The 23,204-nt window shown below is 46.2% G+C and overlaps 1 protein-coding gene across 1 annotated transcript in view; it reads left to right on the top strand.

Moving 5' to 3' along the window:
• The window catches only part of TBCCD1 (TBCC domain containing 1), a 93,905-nt gene that overhangs the window by 45,635 nt on the left and 25,066 nt on the right, over window positions 1-23,204 (top strand). Inside the window, exon 7 of the transcript XR_014885470.1 lies at window positions 12,425-12,630. The gene's annotated coding sequence lies outside the window, so the exon portion shown is untranslated. The remainder of the gene's footprint in view (window positions 1-12,424; window positions 12,631-23,204) is intronic.

Raw genomic sequence — 23,204 nt, 5'->3', positions numbered from 1 at the left:
AGTAACCCACAGGATTCTGTCTCAGAAAAACACTTAGCATTTCTGACCTCGTGTCGATATTGTGTTATGACAGGATGTTCTTTGTGCACAATTCCATCAACTGCTGCAATTTCATATCTCCAGTCCCAATAAGTTTTTATGCTCAGCACTGGCTCGATATTTCCTTTGGTCATCTGTGTAGAATTACTTTCCCCAAACTGTTGTCAACTTGGGTCATTTTGTGTTACTTGTTTGAACTTGTCAAATTTCATTTCAGACATGGGTAGTACTTGACTCATATTTACTTCAAACTCCTCTTCCTGCAGTTCATTGCTTTCATTATTTATAGGTGTTCTTGAAAGCGTATCTGCTAAGCTCCTTACTGGGCCTGTATTTCACATTTAATGAGTACTTTTGCAATTTCATTACATTTTTCTGAAGTCCAGGTGGCTCATTGTACAATGGATTTTGCTCTATGGCTCCTAGTGCTTTATGGTCTCTTTCTACCTTGATTGAATTCTACCCATAAACATATTCATGAAAACGCTCATGATCTAAAACAATTGCCAGTATTTCTTTTTCAATGCACGCATAGTTTTGGTATGTTTTAGACACAGTGGCTCAGATATCATCTTGCAAGGCAGCCGCTGGCCAAATTGACTTTGCATCTGCTGGGGTCTTAAGCTCCCTGTTAACCTCAAAACGTTCCAGCGTTGATGTTTCTCTGACAGTTTCTCTTTACAACAAACCTTATTCTATTTCCAGTTATCTTTGGGCTGTTCTGGACTTTCTGCAATTCATCAGTGCCTCTTCACTGTAAGACATGAGAGATTAGTTGACTTGAACTCCTTTTCAGAGGGAGATCTTTATGTAATTGTACCAAGCCTTGTGCGAGGGTCTCGGTCACTGACTCACCTTCTGTCATAGCTTGCAACACTAATATTGCCAGAAAACCTGCACTGACATTCCCACGAATCCCCAGCAGTTTCCTGGTCTGAGGTTTGCACAGACCATCTGAGCTCCTCCTGGACCTGGCAAGCTGTTTTGCTACCGAGTACCTGTACCTGACTTGATTCATCTGCTCTCCTCTGGCTAACAGCAAAAGCTCCACTAAAGAACCTAAGTCCTTCCGTGTTTTGTTGATGCTCGTGGTCATCCCAAACATCAAATCATCTGCCAGTGTTTCTTTCCCACCTTACTTCTCTGAGATCTGGGTGAGATCATAGAATGACAGAACCATAGAATGGGTTGGGTTGGCAGGGACCTCAAGGATGTAAGTGCTGAGATAACCTTTCAGAGATCTTTGCTTGCATCTTCCCAACGCGTGATTGAGAACGCATCTTTTGTATCAACCTTTCCCAGCTTCCTAATGTGAAAATCCTCTTGAATTCACAAGTCTAGACTCGCGCACTTCAAACATGCCTGCAGGTTTTCTTTTGATGCCGTACCATTTTTGGGGGTCTATGCAAATCCTTATTTTGCTCACTTTAATGAAAACTCCTAATTGCTGTTAACCCAGTCAGCTGGTTTCTCTCTGCACTCCATAAAGCCTGGTTTTGTCACCCACTCAGGATCTGCTGTTGTTTTGCCCCTCTGCTCCAGTGTGACTTCACGTGGTGCTTACTGAATTACTGGGGTAGCTGTCAAAGATAGGGCTGGAGGTTTCACATCAGTCCTCTGTCACTAAACACTGAGGGAGAACATTTCTGAGATCCTTCTCTGTTTGCTCCACCGTACCGGTCCTCCCAAACTTACCAGACTTTGTAGTACTTTTGTTGACCATCCGTTGGTCTGTGGAGCAACGAGTCTCACAATGTCCGTTAATTCCAGAAGCATCCAGAAATTCTACTTCTGTACTTGATTTAATTTCAAGGTCACACCTAGTGGTTGGCAGCCCTGTCTGTAGCAGCGGGTTGGAACTGGATGATCTCTGAGATCCCTTCCAACCCAAGCTGTTGGACGGTTGTATGATTCTATGACAAGGCGCTCCAAAGGAGGGATCTCTTGGAAAGCAGTCACTCCACTGTGTTGAGAGGCAACTTGCTGTGGGTCTGATGCAAGCTCCATTTTACCTTCGGTCTTCCTGGCTGCACCCAAGGGTGGGAGTGGAGAAGGGCAGGATCTGCACGCAGGCAGCAGCTGGATTTACCAGTTGACCTTGGCCACAAGAGGGAAGCATTGCCTGGTGGTCTGGGAGCTTGCACGAGGTCTTTGGCAGCTGGATCAATTCCCCTACACTTGTTGGGGTTATGCAGTGTTTCTTTTCCGTATCCAATGGACTCAGCTGGTCCGCCGGTCCTTTTCCCTGTAAAAAATACCTCTCCAGGCCTACGTCCTTCAGAATTTGGGGCATTTCCCCGTGCCAAACCCTCCCAAAGAGCAAAGCAAACCCACCAAAACAAAGGTGCAGGTTTTCAATGACTTTTCCAACAGGCATTTGTTTCCTTCCCGAAAGCAGGACGAGCCAAGTGACAGCGTGAGTAAACAAGTCCAAATGCGGATCGGGAGCATTTAAAATGGTTGGGAAACTCTTTCATTTTGGGAGTGACCGGTTCATTTCTTTGCTAAGTGTCTTCCTGAGCCACCTCTTGTCTGAAGAAAGGAATAAATGAAAAGAGAGAAAGAGAGAGAGAGGAGAGAGAGAGAAAAAGACCTTTGCATAGCTTGAGCCTTTGTGCCGTGCATTCAGACTGATTTGTACCCTTTGTAGTCTTAATTATTTGTGAGAGCAGGATAACAGGAGTACCAAGCTCACCCATTATTTCCTGCATAAAAAAAGGCACACAGAAGCCGCTGATCGGTTTTGAATTAGCAAACATGATACTAAAAAAAAAAAAAAAAAAAAAAAGAACGGGGGGAGGGGGGGGAAGAGAGAGAGAGAGAGCATAAAAAAAATTCATTAATATCATCAGGGATTAGGAGGCTGATTAAAGTGTAGCTGTTAGCGTATGCAAATGAGCGATAGGCATTTATCAGAGCCTGTGCAAGCTGTCTCAGAGCTGTAAAGCCCACGTATGTTTTTCAGCTGATTAAAACAGTTTTAAGTTCTGGAGGATTTTTTTTTTTTTTTTTTTTTTTTTTGGGAGAGAATAAAAAAAAATTAAAAAAAAAGCCACCATCATCTATCCTTTTCCTTTTGGCTAAATTCCTCTAAGTGCACTCCAACCATTTCCACTTGAATGCACTCACTCTCCCTCTCTCTTTCTCTTTTGGGTAATGAGAGTTTGGGAAGAAAATGAATGCAAACGAAGCACGGGGCTTACCACAGCTCTCTCAGCTCCACGTGAACTTGCAGAACAAGGTTGTCAGAAGCTGCACCCCAACAGCATCTCTGAAACGTGTGTGTGTTGCGATGCTGCATCCCAGCCCGGCTCAGACTCTGGGGAGGAGAAATGGGCTGTGGCTCTTCTTCACCTCCCTGCTCCCCTCCAACCTGGATGGCATGGGAGGCTCCATCCCACTTACCCTCAAAGCTGGGGAGAGAGACATGTAAAATGGCAAAGGAGCAACATCAGAGAGAGCTGAAGCTGGTCCATGCACGCACCATCAGATTTCCTTTTTCTGCACCCCACGCCCCACTGGATTTTGTTGCGCTGGCCAAGATTTGCCAAAGAGATGGCTTGCTGGGGGGTGGGCTTTGCTTTGGGCTCCTCAGGAGAAATCCTCCAAACGGTCGATCTTTGAGATCCCTTCCAACCAAAGCCATTCCGTGGTTCCATTTTGTGACTTCTCAGAAAGCACTGACAGAATTTAGCACTCCCACGCTCCTCAGAAGGGTCATCCAACGTAGAAGCTGAGATCTGTCCTCTCTTCTGCAACCTTCCAAGGAGAAGCAAGTAGTAACAAACATTTTCAGTAATTTATTGAGATGTCTCCTTGTTGCTGTCAGTGTCAGGGCTTTAGGCACTTCAGTGCTGCATTCCAGTTTGGTCCCTTGACTATAATCTTAGTGTTCTTTTTTTGTTACTTATCAGAGCTTATCTCTTCAAGCTCAGCTCAAGACTTTTGTTGTTCCTCTTCTCATGTTGTGCTTGAGAAGGGAATTTCCCAGCACTGGGAGGCAATAAGCGTGGCTCTGGCAGAATGCTTCTGGAGGGAGGTGACTGGTGGAGGGGAGTGAGCTACTGGAGAAAACTCTGGAAACATCCGAGAGCTGGGCAAACCACGGGAGATGCGGCCAAGGATCATTTTTGTGTGTAATTTTTCACGGGGATCCAGATTTTACTGTCTGGATCTTTGACTTACATGGGGTATGTATCATGGTGAAACACCACTCGGAAGAGCAATTTTAAGCTGACGGTCTGCCAGCTTTTCCATTGTAAGCTAACAATGGTATTTAAAGTGGTTGTAACTTTGCTGTATAATTTTGCTTTGTTGAAGCTTGGCAGACAAGTTCCCTGCCCAACAGCAGGTTTTTGTTGTTGTTGTTGTTCTGTTTTGTTGTTGTTTGTGTTTGGAAGTAAATCAGCCTGGCCATTTATGTTCTAAAAGATTACCTCTTCTGAGTCCCAGTCTCTCATTCTTAGGCTGGGAAAAGCCCCCAGCGCTGCAGGGAGAATGCATCCAGCCTAGAGGAAGGGCTTTGTGCCTGTCATTGAACAGCAAAACCTTGGAATAATTGGGGAAGAGCTTTGGCAGGTCCTGGACCACATCCCATCCCATATTCCCCCGCAGAAGGCTGGTAATTCATTGCTGCTTCATCCCATTCATTGACAACCCGTCCAACACCAGGAAGAAATTCTATCTCTGTGTGGAACGTATCAAGACAATGAAGCAGGGCCAGCTTGTGAATGACGTGGTGGAGTGCAGTGTTGCAGTTGTGCTGGGACACATGGTTGTCTGCGTGTGGGATGGGTGCTGTGCTTGCTCCAGTCCTGGGGAACTGTTGTACAGTACCTGTTGAATGGATCTTGGAGACACAGGAAGGCTGGGAATGGCTACCTGGCAGGTCTGAGCTCGGTGGCAACGGGTAAGTCAGAACAGTGACCAGATAAGCATTGAGAAACTCCATGCAAAAAATAGAAGGGAAACCATATATCATGGAGGAAAATTCATCAGCTCCAAGCTGAAATATTTCAGTATATCACATCAGGAGTCCGTTCGGTGGCTAAGGTATCCTACAGTGATGGGTCAAGAGCCAACTCTACTGAGAAGTGAAAGGTTGCAGTAAGTGCTTGAAGCTCACTGTTACTACAGAGTTGGATTCTGGAGTAAGTCATTATCTCGGTCATTATCTGACTTTGCAAGTGTCCTGTAAGTAAGTAGGATGATCTGCTCTGGACATCACAGACCTGCAGAGGACTCACAAGAACATGGAGGCTGGACGTGGAGCTGCTAGTGACATTAGGATTAGCAAGGATAAGATAATGGCAGTGGGCTGTGGGCAAGCTGGTGTCTCACAGTGGCTTTATTCTCTATTCCTTCCCTCTCGACTGAAGGGGTGAGAAACTACAACTGCAATATGACCACAGGCCATAGAGGTAGAAGGAGCTGACACTGCTCCCAAGTGAGACCTGCTCCCACACTGAAGCTGGTGTGAAGTTCTGATTGTGCCACATCCATAAGGAAACAAGGAAACAACAAAGGCTTCGAGACAGGCAATACAAATACTTCCAAGTATGGATAGAGTGATGATATTGTCTCTGTTTTTTTTGTTTTTTTTTTTTTTTCCTGGGAGAGAATGAATAGGAAATGAAATGACTGCAATAAACGGCATAAAGAAGGTCAAGCAGGCAATCACGTTTTTTTTTAGACAATTACAAGAGTGTCTCATTCAAAGGGACACTGAATAAACTTGAAAGGCAACAGAACTGAAACTGATAAAAATACACTTTTGTGAACAATTCTTACATAGCTTAGGGGATTCACTGCCCCAAGATATTGCTGCAACCAAGTTCTCCAGTTGCGTTACACAGAAAAAAGCCATTAAAAATATTTAAACCTTCACGTTCCAAGAATTAGGGAAGCTTATTCCACAGCATTTTTTTTTTCTTTCCTTCTTTTCTCCCTCACCACCTTACCATTCCCAGCCCAAGACATCCTGTGTGCTGAACGAAGCATGCAAAATAGCATGAAAACTCTTTGTAACAAGGAGCCTTCGCCCCATGCCCATGCAGGAGGAAACACCACCTTAATTATCATAGAATTATTTGAATTGAGGTGGACCTTTAGATGTCATCTAGTCCAACTCCCCTGCAATGAACAGGGACACCCACAGCTCCATCAGTGCCCTGTCCAGCCTCACCTTTGGTGTCTCCAGGGATGGGGCATCTGCCAATTCTGGGCAACCTGTGCCACTGCCTCACTATCCTTTGTGTAAAAAACTTCTTCCTTATGTCCATTCCAAACCTCTCCTCCTTTAGTTTGAAAACATTTCCCCTTGTCCTATCATAGCAGACTCTGCTGAAGAGTCTGTCTATTCTTACAGCCCCCCTCTAGATACTGACAGGCTGCTCTCAGGTCTCCCCAGAGCCTTCTCCTCTCCATGCTGCACAGCCCCAGCTCTCAACCTGACCTTGTAGGAGAGGTGTTCCGTCCATGGGATCATTTCTGTGGCACTATTCTGGATGAATTTCAACACTCCAAGTTCCCCTTCCAGAACTTAATATTTGTGGGGTGCATAGCTGCACGGAGTCCTGAGGTTGAAAAATGAGATTGTTAAATAACAGCAATCAAACCATTCAGAAACATGCCATTTCAGCACAGCCACCTGGCAGTGGGACACTGCAATGAGACAGTGCAGTGGCTGCCCACCTGATGTGTGATGTTCAGAGGAGATCTGGGGTGAATTTCTTCCTGCTGAGCCCCTCTGCATGGCACCATGGGGACGTGAGTAACATCTGAGACAGGATGGGAGAAGAAAGGAGCTCAGGAAGAAATACAGCTCGACTCCTAAGCATTTTTGGACCTCTCCCGTGACTGGCTGCAGCCTCATGGAGCTGGCAGATGAGATTGGAGCCCAAGATGTATTGCAGTCATTCCGCCGAGGAAGTGCTAACAACAGGAAACACAATGCAAATATAATCGAGGTCATCAGCCCCTTTTCCTTGCATAAGTGCTTAAATATGTGCTTGTATTGCAGTTACTTAACTGTAATTGCTCAGGGCAAATGTAAGCTCAGGTCTTTATGGTCGCTGAGCATGTATTCTTCTTTCAGGTGATGTATTGGTTTCTGGCCCTCCTTGAGCACGCCCTGTAAATATTTACATGCCTCCAGTCAACTGGTTTGTGTATTTATTCAAACAGATGACTCTTACTGTGCAAGGGAAGGAGTTTTTCAAAGCTCCTTATGAATGCGTTGGAAACTGCGTGGTTGGTACAGGGACAGTGACAGATGCTGGTGGCACATCCAAGAGATGTCTCTCTGCTGGAGGGATCTGAAAGGAATTTTGTCTTTGTTATAGATGGGGAAGACCTTTTGTGAGTAACCACTGGGTGATGTTATCATTGCCCCCTTCAAAAAGTCACTGAATGCTCACCAGTGTCACTGAGCTCAGCTCCTCCAAACACCCCAGCTATTTCCAGCCCTCCTGTAGCTGGCAAGGAGCAGCACTGACAGTGTTAACAAGGATGAGGAGATCGTTTTTTACAGCCAACTGCACTGCAATGGGACAACAGAGTTGCTAAAGAATATTTACCAAAAGGCAGAATGCTTGTTAAAAAACTATACCCAAGCACACATAATTACCACAGCATATCATGCTTTCATTTTGCGGCTTTCTTGATAACTTCTGGCACAGTTCTTTGGCAGGGAGAGCGTGGGTTAGTGAGCAAGCCACCCGCGTGTCCTTTCCCATCCTTGATTTGCCAAAGAATTGGATACAGCCCCAGCTGAAGCTTTGTCTTGGCTTAATGTGTGGCTGCAGGCAGCATACTTATATTTTACCCAAATTGTACCTTGTAGCATGCAGACCAAGTCAGAGGAAACATACTGCAGACAGGGTAAAGAGGGCATGGTGGTGTTAGCACAAGGCATGTTGTTGAGCATACCTCTCCTCTCCATTGCATGCAGTGCCAGACTGGGTACAGCTGCTCAACTGTCAGGTTTGTCTTTGCAAACGTTGGAAGAAAGTGATGCATGGATAAGGCACACAATTTTTAGACTCAGGGAGTAATGTCTTTCAGCCTAAGTGCATGCTGACCTGCTCTGACTACAACTAAATTGTTGTATTTGAACATTTTCCTTGGCCTTATTATACAAAAAGTTGCTAGGATGACATCCATGCCTCCTTCCCTTATTTCCCAGGCTCCTGATGGAGTTCTGGACCTGATTTGCCTTGATGCAGGTGGAAAAACACTATGGGCCAGCCTCAAAATCTGCACGGATCCAGGGCTCGCTGTGAAACACAATGGAAACAAACAGCTCTGGCATCAGTCTTTAGATGGAACGGATGGGATGGAATGGATGGGATGGGTAGAAAAGGTGGGATGGGATGGGATGGGATGGGATGGGATGGGATGGATGGGATGGGATGGGATGGGATGGGATGGGATGGGGTGGGGTGGGGTGGGGTGGGATGGGATGGGATGGGGTGGGGTGGGGTGGGATGGGATGGGATGGGATGGGATGGGATGGGGTGGGGTGGGGTGGGGTGGGGTGGGATAGATGGGATGGGATGGGATGGGATGGGATGGGATGGGATGGGATGGGATGGGATGGGAAAGTTCTCTGTTTCTGAGTCTTAGCTGATGCCCTAGAAAGATCAACTGGGCCTTGGAATCTATAGTGCTAAAGACCCAGAGGTGTCCAGGGAGGAGTGAGGGCTGTGTGATGCTGGCTCAGGTGCACAAGCAGGCACACAGAGCTCAGACAGCTTCCGTGTCATCCCCAGCAGATGGATGATCCTTTCTCGCTTGAAATGCTTCTTTCAGCTAATACGTGTTGCGAGTAGTTTAGCTCTAGTTTTGCTGAATGGCCTTTTACAAATTCAATTACAAACCATAGTCAGAATTGTTTTTAGCTAATATCTTGTTTGTCAGGGTTTTGTTTTGTTCTCATTGAAGCCCAAGATGTCCTTGTTCTAAGTCGTAGCATCTCACGGCCCCACTACCTTTGCGTGGAACACTTCTGGTGCTCTAAAGATACCAAAAGGTTTTAATTACAATTAAGCCAAGTCATTTCTGCAGTTTCTTGCTGTAAATAAACAGCCTGTTTTGGATAATGGAGGTAATGGTTTGCATTTCAACTCTACTTCTAACCTCTGATTTTTGCTTGTAACATTTTATGTGGTTAAATCAATTTTTTCTGCCATTGAATGTAGCCTTTCTTTTTAAAAAAACAACAACAAAACAAACAACAAAACCTCAGATGTAAGCATGTATTTCACCACATCCTTGCTCGCCAAGGACATGCCTGTTGTAGTTTAAGTAGGCTGCAGACATGCTCCCTTTCAGAGGGGTCTGGAGTTGATAGAAGAAACGTTTGCTGTGTCCTCATGTTGCTGTCGAAGAAAGCAGACACATCACTGCTTTATTAAAAGCCAGGTGTGAATGAGAGCTTTCAAAAGGCAGTGGTATGCGATGGCAAGGTGAGATGGGCTTGGTGAGGTGCTGTGTGTGGGCAGGGGCTGGGGCTGTGCAGACCTCGTAGGAGGGTGATGGAGAGCCCCAGGGCAGGGCTGTGCTCACTTATACTCTCGGTTCTAAAGAGGCTTTACTAGGGCAAAGGGACTCTCCCAGGTAGGGAACTAATCGTGGGTATTTCAGCGTAGGGGAAACATAATACATATCATCAGTACAACCTGTCTCAAGCCAGCGAAGAAGTTATCATTATAGAGTATTTCCATTTAGGTCACTTAAAGCCTCGATTAATTAAATACAGCTATGTGATTTCTTTCTCAAACTTAATCCTCAATCCAGATTTTTGATTAAAACACGCACAGTTTAAATCAGCTCCTGACGGTGGCCGCACCGTGCTTTTCAAAACAGTTGTTGCCACTGCCTCCAGTTTTTCTTTCTTGGAGGCTGCTGAGTTTGTCCCTGAGCACTGCTTTGCATCCCGCCTCAGCTGCAAATGTCTTTTTTTCTGCCTATCTCTGCTGCTCCATCCTCCTGTGGCTCTTCTGTGATGAGCAAAGACACAACCCAAGGCTGGTACAAGGAGAGAGGGGGATGCAGCTCATCCTGCTTGGGGGTTGCATAAGGATGCTAGCAGTGAATGGCTTTATATTGTGGAATCACAGAATCATGGAATATCCAGAGTAGGAAGGGACCCATAAGGAATGTGAAGTTCAACTCCAACTTTTATGGAGTTGGATGTCCCTTCCTTGCTGGCAGATGGACAGCATCTCCTGTAACTCTATTAATGCATGTCTCTGGAGGACACGGAGCTCTGCATGTTGGACCCTAAGCTGTTGCTGATGGTGTTTGGTGACCTCTGGTCACTCTAGAGCCAGGTCATAGCTGAATTTAGCCTATCTCCTCCAAACGTTGGCCTACAGGCAGATAAGAATAGAGACACAGAGAATTTCTATAGACATATTCACAGATAAAGTACCAGTTCCAGAGCCTCTATGAACAATAAAGGATGACATGTGTTTCACTTTAAAGACCTGCCTAGCCCACTTCTCCAGGACAGAACTTTTAACTCTTTTTTAAGCCAATAATCAATGAGTATCTAATTTGTTACACTGACATTTTTGCTGGTTTCATCTGAATGAATTAATTAACAGCAAAACGCTTCCCTTAAGAGTGAAGGGGTCTCAGCAGACAGATAAGTTTTGACCTTTGTTGAGAAAACATCTAAATGAGGTTAGGGTTTGGATCTCATTGATTGAAGATCTGATATATACAGGAACGCAGTAGTCATGGCAGGGTGGCTGGAAGTGGCTGAAAGGGGGAAGGGTAGGAGTTAAAAACAGAGCAAAAGCCCACCCTGATCCTCTTCCCTGGCTTGGAGATCCCCCTGCCTTAATCCCTGCAGCTGCAGCTCATCCAGGAGGCCCTGGGACCTGCACTCTGCTAATTGAAGTGCATTCAGATCGAGGCTTTCTCCGTGTGAAGTGCAACTTCCCTTTATGAAGCATCACCTCTAATGAACCTCGTGTTGATGCTGATGTCAGACAGGGTCAGAGTGAAAAGAGAACAGAAATATTATCAAGGTACACAGCTTTAGTTGCTTCTGGAGCTCTTCACCTGAGCTTAATCTGTAGGGCTTACTCTTGAAGGAGCAAGAATGGGAGTACAGTGAGTACACAGTTTATTGCCTGCAAGAGATGGTTGAGTTGTCTCCCTGTTGGTGTGAAGACTGGGATGAGCAGCTGGACAAAGCCTGGGCTGCTTCTCTACCACCTCTCCCTAGGCCGGCTGCTGTGCCTAATACACCCATCCACATCCCAGGGACCAAGCAAGCCCATGCTCTGATGGGTACACATGGGAGCCTCCAAGGGAATATTTAAACACCCCATTCCTGACTTCAATGACAAGAGCAGTTTCCAGAGCTCAGCTGTGGGCTCACCTTAAGTATAGGACTGCTGGTGGCAGGTCACCATCAGTGTCCATGGCTGTGACCACTGAGGACACAAAGACCAGAGGTTCCTCCTGAAGCCCTACAGCCAACACCTCCTCTACACAAAACCCACACCAGCTGCCTCCTGGGCTGTCCTGCCTCAGCAATGAGGTTCTCAGGATGCTGTCACCAGGCAGCACACCTCATTGTCACCCATCTTGTGAACCACCGGTAGGGACACATCCAACAAACGCCGCAGTGCTGGCTGATGGCACAACTCCTCCATCTCCTACTTTGGGCTTATCCACGTGCCCACGGATTAACACCACCAGGAAACCTTTTTTATGCCTTCATCCTCATCTGCTGCCAGGAGATCTGGTGCGACTGCTTCTGCTTTAAAGCGCCTTGCATCGGTATATAGCTATTTATGGTGCCTGTTTCTGCTCTCCCAGCAGTGTAAATCAAGATTAATTCCACTGAAGTTTATGGAGTTACGCCAGTGTAAAACCGACTGATAAGAGATTCAGGCCATTATCGTTGGGTTTGTTCACTTGTTTGTTTGAAATTGTATGTGTTGCTGTGGAATGATAAAATGCGTGGATTCAAAGGCAGGTTCACTGCAAAATATGATTCAAAAGGTTTTTGACTTCACATAATACAGCAAAACAATCACTTACAGCTGTTAATATTTTACTGTGGAGTGGAGTCTCAGAGTTTGGAGAGCCGACGTCTCTCTTGTCCTTGCTTTTGCATCCACATCCCCATCTCCTGAAACAAAGTGGAAGCTGAGGCAGTATCCCTCTCTATGTGCTTCAAAATATACTGTGTGCTTGGGGCTGAGGCATGGGAAAGCCACTGTGTTTATTCCCTTATGTTCTACAAAGCGAATGGCCAGTGGATAAATAATTCAGGTTTCTTTCCATGTTATTCCTAAAGAGATTTTCAGCTGACATCTGGTTGCATGCACCTAGTATCAATGCAATTTTCTCTTCTTTGTAGGAGCTGTAGTTCCTGTTCTTTCACCTCCTGCCCGATTCACATTCACCCTGCTCAGCTACCTTCCCTCCTGCCAGCTGTCTGCTTGGAACAACCTGTCAACCAGCATCTGCTGGTTCCCAGCACATCCCTGAAGTGATCACAGTGCCAACGCTTCGGTTCCTCAAACACAGAGCTATTCCTCCTGAAGAACCCCAAGCTGTTGACAGGTGAGTTTGCTCTTACATAAATACACATTAAAACAGTGGGATTCAATGTTATGCCACTGTTAATAATCTGACTATTTGTATGTATACATGCAATTCTTCTCATTCTGATTTTAGCATGACGAATGCATTACAGTCCAGGTTGATGTTAGTGAGCATTTTGCTCTGCAAAGTCGAGACGTCAGAGGAAGAAGTGATTTCAGGGCCACTGATGGCTTCTTGTCTGCGGTCACAGTGCAGGGTGCTCTTCTTCCTTGGCTAGGCAGAACAAGCGCTGGTGGAGGTAACAACGAGATGGTTTGATATTCCCTCATCTTTCAGGATCCCTCCACTTGGATGCTGTTGACTTTGGTGCTTGGCCTCTTGCTGGCGTGGAGAGGCTGGGTTCTGTCCATACAGGGTGACATGGGGTGGTGGTGCTCCCCGAGCCGCTCATCCATCTTGGGCTGCATTTATGGCCAAAGGATGGATGGCGTTGCTGCAAGCTTTGCCAAGCCAACTCAAGGAGTGAAACAACACCAGCCCTTTGCTAGCAGCACATTTCAGTCCCCATGCTCTCCTTGATAACCATTGTGCACTGGGTGATATTTCTCTCCCTGGCACGGACCACATCCCCTGTGTCCCCACCTTACCCCACCTCACTCGGCACCCACTCCCCTGCCTCAATGCTCGCCTCTCTAATGTTCTCCCCTTACAAATTTCATCTTGCTGCACTGTGCATCCGAATGATTCCATGATGGAGTGCAAGGGGAAAAAAAATTATAATGCCATTAAAAGTTATCATAAATTTCAGATCAGCATCACTTTTAATCCGATACACAATTTTACTGCCTCTATAAAGCAGGTGATTTGCAGTGGTCTGAGGCGTCTCCTGGCGCGTTTTACTTCTTTTTAAATTAAACACACCAACTTTGTGCTGAATTCAGAGTGCGGACATAAAAACGGGGGTAAAAAGGAGAGGGAAGGGACATCAGATGGGAATTGCAATTGAATCTTTATATATGCCATCTTGGTACTGTGGTACTAAATATAGTGCCAGGTAAATAGATGTGCTGAAATATTCAGAATAAAAAACAAATGTTCTTATAGCAGAGGAATGGAGCATGGAAAATGTCTCCCTTGCTGCTGTGCTTATGGAGACTAAAATGCTGTTGTTTAGAGCACTCTATGCTGGAAGACCTTGCGTATCTCTTGCATTAAATTATAGGCTGTGTACACGTGAAATTCTATTTTATTTTTTGTATTATGTGGTTTCAAACCCCACCACGGAGCGAGCACTGAACCCAGAATATCTAATTAATATAAATACGACACGGTGTCATTTCTGCTACGAAGTCTTTAGGAGTGGAAATGTAAATAGGTGGCGCTTGGTGGAGAAGCATTTGAAATTAAGGTCAATGCTAAGGTAATTATGTTCCAGCCGTGAACATTTCACCTGCTGCTGGGCCCATGGGTGTTACCAACCCATCGTGACCTCCTGGTGATGGCCAAGCCAATGCACATCTTCTACAAACACACCCAAATTTCTTTAGAGCTCTCGAAGCAATGACAGCTATCTGTCCCCAGGTTGAGCCAGCCACGTGCTAACAGTGTACTGAAATGCCACTACCACATTTCTAGGCACACTGAGAAAGATAAAGACAGCTTGGGGTGGCACCTCCTCTTTTTTAATGGCCTCTCCACATCCAGCCTGAACGTTCCCCGTTCCATTTTGGCAATCCTTCAGCCTCTTCTTCCCTGTGCAGTTTGCACACACCACACTGGCATGCTGTGGGGGCCCAAGAGGAGAGCTGGCCCTTGCAGGAGATGCCAGCAGAGCATGACCTGATGCACCCATAGGCAAAACCCCCATGGTGGGACCCCGGGGTGCTGGCAGCACTGGATGGGAAATCCACACTTGCTCAAATCCCAGAGCATTGCAATCCATTTATCCCCCCCCACTGCGGTCCCCCCTCCCCAAAGCTTGCCAGCAGGCAGTGTGTGGCTGCAGCATGTGGCTGCTAACAGTGTCACCCCCTGCTCTCATTGATTGCTACTTGCAGGGCTCGCTGTGTGTGCAGGTGACTGTGTGTCTCTCTCTCTTTATTGCTCACTATTCAAATTCAAGGCTTGTTTAATCAGCAGCCACTAGCAACTTGATGGGAGTCTGGCTGTAATGGAGAGAAGCTGGTGGGCTCTGCGTAGGGCTCAGGGACATGCTTCTATGAGGAGCAAGGGGCTTCATCTTTTGATCTGCTTTGCTGCCCAGAGGTGTGAGGGGGGGAACTGGACTGAAGCAGGACACGTGAAACCACCCAGGGCAGCTGGGAAGAGCACAGGATTTGGGAGCTTCTGCTGAGCATGCCCTGACACAGCCGTGGGACCAGCTGTGACCCAGCACAGATCCTTCTCCTTTGGGCATCACATGAAGGCTAGATGGGAATCTGGAGAAAAGATTCTTTTTCCTTCCCACTTGCAAGATGTTACCCTTCCCAAGCTGGCCTTTCGTCACCAAGGTTGATTCCCACATCCCCAAAGGACTTCCCATGCCCATCCACCTCTGGCCCAGGGCTTTCCCTGCCCCCTGAAGCCCGGGGCACTGGTGGCTGCATCCCTTGGGGGCAACCCCTTGGCATGAGGAGGTGACATCAATCCCAACCATGGCAGTGAGCCACCTCTCCCTTGGAGCACTGCCAGCCTGCGTCCCATGGCATGGTGTGCAGATTGCTGACCTTTAACACGTAGGACCAACTGTGAATGAAATTGGAAGCAAATATCCCAGCAAATATCCTGTTTGGGAAGAGGGACCAGAGCTGCTGGGATGCAGGGCTGCTTTTCTGTCGCTCATTAGAGGCACTAATCAGGAGGTTCTGTATGCCTTTCAGCTCCAGAGCTTGCATGAGGGCTGTCTTCCCATTGATTGAACTACATAAAACCCACAGAGTTCTAAGGAGAATTGCCAAATATTGATACTGGGGGAGAGCTGATATCAGATAAATAGCGAATAATGCTTCCAATTATGCAGGCTTTCATTTTTTTCTGCTAATATAGCTGATTACATTCAATACTGCAGGTTGAGTCAGCTGAGCACCCGACCTTCATTTTAAAGACAGAAAACAAGGCCACAAAGCATAGCTCACTGTTTGAAAATAGTTCATAAAGCGACGCCCCTGAGAAGGGGACTTTCAAAAATACCCAAAGAAACCTTTGAATGGGATTCACCCAGCACAGCTTGAATCACCCATGGGGACACCCATCTCCTCCCCTACACCTCTGCATGGTGTGGACACTGCAGTCTTCCTCTGCTTTTATGCAGAGGTGGAGGTGCCGTGCCCCACTGATGCTCACCTACCAATGATGTCAGTGTCCTTCATCTTTTGCCATCAGAAATAAGGCACCACTTTGTTCTCCCCCTCCGAGAATGGTCTCTGTTAGAAATTACGTCGGCTGCACTAAAGTTGTGAGAAATCTCACAGCAATCTGTAACTGAAACACTTTTTTCCCCTGAATTTTGCATCAAAGTTGGACTAATTTCAGCGTGGGAGTGTCCAACCAATACTTTCCTTCAACATCTCCAACCACAAATAAATGAACACATACCCTTGTTGTTTTCCCCAGTCCCTCTAAAGCCCCAGCAAGAGGCAGGAACTGCACTTATGCATTTCTTCCTCTGCTCTAAGAAATCCCTACGCTTTCCTGCTCAGCCTCAGCCTCTGCTTTGCTATCAAGTATTGCAGCACCCTGTGATGGAAATATCTCTGCTCTGTCCCTGGCGTTGTCACACGCTGTGCACGGGCTGCGTGAGCCTGATCTGTCCCAGGGCGTCATTAGCTCCGTGCATATCTGCCCTCCCTCTGTCACCTGTGAGCATCTCAATAGGCTTCTATTATCCTCAGGAGGCTCTGACAGCCTGCTTCATTTTCTTTTCTACATCACCTATTTCCCATCATGGTAGCTGCACCCTGAGTCACGTCCTCTCTCTTTGTCATCTCCCAGGGCTTTGGGCAGTTGCAGTTGTCCTTGTCCCTGTCAGGCCCCCTGGTTCACACTTCTGCTGATGTCACACTGCGATGAGCAGGGCTGGCCAGCAAGAGAAGCTGAGATGCATGGCCAAGTGGTTTTGGGGTCTGTTGTGGAGAGAGAGCCAGAGCGAAGCTTTGCAGGAGCAGGACTTACAGGCTACCTAAAGGGCAGAGGAGAGCAAAAGCAAAACCTTTCTCCTCATTCATTCTATTTATTTGTTTGGTTTGGTTTTCTGGCTCCAAAAATGAGGTGTCTGGGGTATGCTTCCTCCTCTCATGGCTCTCAGAGGCTCCTCCACCCCCTGCTGACTCCTCCAGGAATTACAAACTCACTTTACCCAAGTCCAAAATACTTTCCATAGCCTAAAGCAGCCCTAACTCTGCCTCCTTAGAAATGTATGGAAACATTTTCCCCTATTGCCAATGAACAGCTTCGTGTCCTCAGCCTTCCCTCTGGGATGAAAGATACTTTGACTCTCCAGAGAATACAGGGAGCCCAGGAGCTGAGTTTTGCTGAGAAAGCAGGAGGTTGGAAGGGATGCCCGTGCTGTGTTAGGTGCAGGAATGCTCAGGAAATACCCATGTGCCAGGAGGTGCATTGCCTTGTGGCCGGGTGGAGCAGACACCTGACTGCCTGCTTGTCCAAACCTCCAACCTAGTTTTATTTTTATTATTTTCATGGTTGCTTGGCTCATTCTCTCCTTTCTTGTTCGTTATCCATGAACCAGCCTGCCAATGGTCAAAATCTCCATTCATGTGGCAGCGAGGATGGTGTGGGCTGAAGGACAGGAGCTGGAGCACAGGTTCCAAACCTGCAGTTGCTCTCCATTGTCACTGCCCTAGAATTCCCAGCTAGGATGGCTGGCACTGAACTTAGGAGGCACTGAGTGGGCAAACAGGACATTCACAAGGTGAATCACGATGGCAGTGGGGACATCCTGGCTGGCTGAGCCATTACATCATGGATGCTCAAAGTGCGTGAGTGTATTTGAGGAGTGCTCAGGATGAGAAGCAAAGACGAAAGAAGCTTTGGAGCAGCCAACATCCCATAGAGACGTTGAAGTATGAGCTGCAGTGACCTGCCCAAGCCATCTGAGATGCTCAGCCTTGAGATCGACTGCAGAGGTGAAGGTCAGAGCCTGGCTTTTGTGGTAGCAAGGGTAATGGGAGCACGGTTGGACCAGATGATCTTGTAGGTCCTGTCCAACCTTGTGATTCTATGATACTATGGCTTCTATTAGGGGATGTGATATCTCAGAATTCCACGTTTCATGCAGATATCTGGCTGGATGCTTTGGGGTGCTCCCCAGAAAGGGGCTGCCTGCCCCGATGTGACAACACCAGCCCCAAAGCCATCCCTTGGTTTGCATGTGGGTGCGTGGGTTTAATTCAGGCCCTTCATGTTATTCAAGCACAGATGGTTTTTTTTTTTTTTCCCCTCCTCTTTTTTGGTGGTTTAGTTTCTCTCTTAACAGGAAAAAATGATCAAAAATAAGAAAACAATCACTGTTTGAAAGTGAATGAAGGGCGCTTTCTCCCCCTCCCCCATGCTTTTTTCCTACTTTGACATCTCAGTGGTTTTTTTTTCTTTTAGCCTCGGTTTCTGGGATAGGTGATAACTGCCAGTAATAGGATTAGCATTGATTTCTTTAGCAAGAACAGAGATGTGGCAGTTCCAGCCATTTACTGAACTGCCAGCTTTGAAATATCAAAAAAAAGAAAGAAAAAGAAATCTGCAGAAAAAAAAAAAAAGCTTCTTGCAGCATTTTAAAGAAAGGAAAGCCTGTGTGAATTAAAATACACGCATGCACACACACACACACACACACACACACACACACGTACCCACGCACATGGGGTATATAAATATATATATGGTATGTATATTATATATATGTATCTCACTTGGTGCTTTTTTTGTTATTGTGTGATAAAGGATCAAAAGAGCTGTCTCTGTTCTAAGCTTCAAGAAAACCTTTTTAAAATTCATTTGGCTTTCTTTAGCTTTCACTTACTAACATATTTTAGGAGCTAATCTTACATATTTACTATTGTATCCTGACTTTTTTTAACCTTGAAATGCAAGCAAAGACAGAATGAGAAAGGGGAAAAAATAAAAGATTCAGAAGAGAAAGAAGGAGGGGATGTGCCTGCAGAAGTCTGCTGTATCTGTGCTGCTCTGGAGGCACAATGTGAAACCCACCCAGTGGTGCCTTTGTAGTGGCACGTTCTCTCCTTGCTGTTGGTTGTGGTCTCTGGAAAGGGTGTAGGTTGGAGGGGCCGTAAAACGAAGGTAGACCAAATCAACTGTAGCCTAAAAGCAAGAGTTTTAGGAGACTGGGGTTGTATTTCCTACCCTTGCCTAAATATTGGAGGGCATCATGTATTTAGAGTCTATTGCCTGTTCCTTTCTGACTTGTATTCAGCTCTTGTGGGAGGAGAATGTTCAAGGGCAACATCAGTGAGCAGAAATGGAAAGTCGTATGCAAGAACTGGGTGCTGTTCAGGAAGATGTCTGCTCTTTTCAAGCTCAGGGCCACCTCTGAGCATGGCCCAGGTCTTAAGGGTGCCCTGGATGACCCTGGATGATCCCCAAGAGCCCAAACTTTGTACCCTTCAAGAAAAATCTTGTTCTGGAAATATTGGTTCTTTCTCATTGAGTCTTGAGTCGACAAGCTACTTTCATGTGAAAGTTCCATGTCCTTATGTGAAAGAAAGATGCATGTAGTAACTCATTGTCCTCATGAGCAGCACAAAGCTGGGAGCAGGATGGAGTTAGAGTTTGCTTTTCAGCTTTTAGATCTGAAACAAAAGAGCAACACCAGTTCACAGTCAGTGAAGGGAAAGGCCTTACTGCATGAGGAGTCAGTGCGCCGTATTCTGTTCAGCTTTCTCCTCTTGTTCGTAGAGAGTTTGGGCTGGATTCCCACGTAAAACCAAATAAAAAGCTAGAGGAGGGAGATTACCAGACCCGTTATTTGTAGATGCAGTCAGGATTCTCTCATTTACATGCAGTTTGCTTGTAGCCACATGCAAGGGTATCTCTAGGCTGTTACATATGGTGGCTGAATGCTCCCAAACAGGGACACCCATGAACCCAGCCAAATTTAGGAAGGGTCAGTTCCTTATTATGTACTCTGCATGGGAAGAGGTATTTGGCTGGTTCTCTTGCTCTCCACCCTCTGTCCGTAGAGAAAAAGGGTCTGTGCTGTAGCAGGCACCAAATCAGCTACATGCCTTTCACCAGTCTTCTGTGAATCTCCCTTGCTTTGACTGGAACCACGTATGCATTTGTAAGGCTGCAGGCTGATGTCTCACCAACTCCTGGAGATTTGCATTTCTGTGTTCTTATTAACAATCTCCCAAAGATCCACGATGCTCATTTCACAGCCTCACCTTCATTGTGCCCTCTAATCCATGTCCCCAGGGTCTACTTCTGACATTCAAGCTTCAGAGCAGCTTACAAGCCTCTATTATTTTTTTAACATCAAACTGCTGAAGGAATTATTGTTTCTTTCGTCTGCAAACAAGGGCCTCCTCCCTCTGCATTCCCCCTCCTTAGAATGCTTAAAAACTTGCCATGACTACTCCATGGGTGTAGGAATGCTGGGGCTGCTGCTACAGGTGCTCTTCCAACCTTAAGGCACTGATGCTCTGGAAATATCCCTCAGGAAAACTAGTAGGACAAAACCCCTGGTGACTCTGGATATGGAGCCTGGATGGGTGGAGGGAAGGGATCATCTGTTGTAGGCTTCAAGATAGTGGAAATGCACTCATCCTGTGCTTCTGGGTGACAGGAAAGGTGGAAGCTAGGAGACATTCAGCAGTGTCCAGTTGAAAGCAGTGTTATCTCATCTTTTGAGGGTTAAATACAAAATCTTTACTCTTCTGCAAGAATAAAGTATCCAGAGAGAGTGCTGGAAAGAGCAGTTTCAGAGGGGTATCTGGATTAATGTAAGAGATGCTAGAAAATGACAAAGATCTGAGTTTGTTTCCTGTTCTGCATTTTGTTTATATTGGTCAGTGTCACCAAAACAAGCCATATCCCTTCTGCTCAGTGTAGTGAGAACCCCGTGAAGACCTGACCCCAGAGAGCATCTCTGGCCCAGCTAAGTATTTGCACCACAAATCCAGCAAAGCCTGCTGCACTTATTCAGCATTTCAGCACTTATTTCAGCCATTCCAGTGGCTTTCTGATGGCTGGCACTGGTCTAGCACACTTATTTTAACCAGAAGCCTCCTGCAGTCCTTGCACGATCACCTATTACTGTGGTCTTAGGTTGAAGACAAACTCCATTCTGCCACAGTGTCTCATCGCTGCCATTCCAGCCTAGATTGCTGTGTCTTTTCTGGCCTTGCTGCCTACTAATCTGCAAATATTCGATGCCTAGAAATTAGATTCTGCAGCAAATGGGTTATAATTAACCTTTTCCTGCCACACAGTTTCATGTTTTTTCATTCCAGCCCCACTTCCAAGCACTGCTCCGTGAGCCTAATTGCAGCGGCGGCACCACGGGACATCCACCAGCCCTTCCCAGGGCTCTCACAGCTCAGGCAATCTCTTTATATCTCTTTCTCTTTAATTTCCTGTAATTAGCCATGCACTAACTTCTGCACACACCAGGGAGAACGGAGCGGTGCCAAACTCCCTGAAGGATGCCACCTCCCCTCGTGCTCACACTGCAGCTCAGAGCCCTCCTGTGCTGGGTTTGCCTGAAGTGCCTTTCCTGGCAGCTTCCATGGGCTCCTTATGCTTGGAAGTAGCTCTAGCTGGTTTTCCATGCCTGGGTCTTTTATGTTCTTGATAATGATTTTATAGAAACCCTATGAATGCTTAACACAGGGATGATGCTTGCAACGGAAGCTCTGCACGGTGAGAGGCTTGCAGACCAAGCAGGTTTTCTGAGATGTTCCTCTCTGGGTCCACCAAAAACCTACAGGGCTGCACAAGTTCTGCAATATCCAAAAAACATTGAGCTCTGTAGACTCGACTCGAGAAAATGGAGATGGAGAGGACCTTGTGAAGACCTTTGCAACCAAATCACGCTGCTTCAGGCTAGTGGTGGTCATGCTGGTTGGAAAAGAGACCTGCAGCAACATGGGTACAGCTTCTCTCCTAGTGCTTGTTCCAGCATATCAGCAGCTTCAGTGCTAGAAATGCTTCCCTTGCATCCAGACTTAGCTTGGTTTAAACTCAAAACTACTAATTCACAAGTTGGGCAAACCCAATGGCTTTCTTCTTCCCATCACCATCACTACTGCATGGTCTAATAGTGATAGGACAAGGAGGAGTGGTTTTAAATTAAAAGAGGGCAGATTTAGCTTAGATGTTAGGAAGAAATTCTTCACTCAGAGAGCGGTGAGGTGCTGGTACTGTTGCTCTGTAAGTGCACCTGTGGGTGCTCCATCTATGGAGTTGCTCAACATGAGGCTGGATGGGGCCCTGGGAAGCCTGAGCTGATGAGGGGAAACCAGCCCAAGGCAAGGACTGGAACAGTAAGGTCCCTTCCAACCGAAACCATTCTGTGGTTCTATGATTTACCAGGGGGAAAATCTATCCCTTTCCCTTTCCTTCTCCGTATTGTTCTCTGATATTTCTTGTTTCTCTTCTTGTATAGAAAAACATAGGTTCCAAGTGAGCAAGAGAAGTATGTGAATTTGTTACAATCTCAGGGAAGATCTTCATCTGAACATGCTGTAAATCCAGTGGAATTAAAGTATGTGTGTAATGGAAATGCTAAGTCATGGCCTGAAGCAGTGATTGAGCACCTGGTGGAAGGCAGGGCCAACCCAGGGGAGCTCAGGTGCATGCAGTGTACCTGAGTGACTGGAAGGGATGGAGCCAGGATCCAGCCCTTCCCAGACCTCATTTAAGGGTTAGCAGTGGAGGTGAGGGTAGTTTGCTGGAGATCATTGTTGTATCTGATGTCTTCTGAGGGTGAGCAGTCTTTCATTCTTTTGTTTATGTGCCCATGGTTGCTGCATTTGGGCTTATCTTCACCTTCTGTAACCTGTGTCATTGCTACTGTGCTGTTATTGCTGTGCTTTCCATCACATTATAGCATTACAATGTGTTTCCTTACTATAAAAATGGAATGCTTTGATTTTTTTCCAGGTGAAGTAATGATTCATTGAAAAAAGTACTTTTTTTCTTTTTTTTCCTTATATTTGGAATGAAGATATTCCCCTTACAAAAAAAAAACAAGAGACTTGGAGAGCTGCCTAGAATTAGGATAGCTCCTGAATCCTTTGGTCTAACCTGCCAGTACTGCAATGCTCACACTGTAAAATCCAGATCAGAAACTTCACAGAAGTAAAGTCTATCTACTCTTTTGTTTCCATGGGACTGTTCTAGGCTCTAATTGCTCCAACAACTGTAACCACATTGTGAGCTTACTTGCTGGAAATGGTGTAACCTTGGATTCAGAAGCAAGATCTAGCTCTGAAATGAAAGCAGAAAGAGAAGGATTTGTGATTTGGGGGAGATGCTTCAGTTCCTGCTAGATCCTGATGTTAATTTTGGTGCTAGTGTTATTTAAGTATACCCAGGTGGGGAGGAAAGAGGAACTTCTGTGC

The sequence above is a fragment of the Meleagris gallopavo genome, chromosome 11 (assembly GCF_905368555.1).
Source record: "Meleagris gallopavo chromosome 11, MGAL_WU_HG_1.1, whole genome shotgun sequence".
NCBI classification, from domain to species: domain Eukaryota; kingdom Metazoa; phylum Chordata; class Aves; order Galliformes; family Phasianidae; genus Meleagris; species Meleagris gallopavo.
The sequence above is the reverse complement of the archived record's forward strand: the minus strand, read 5'-3'. Positions and strand labels throughout refer to the sequence as shown.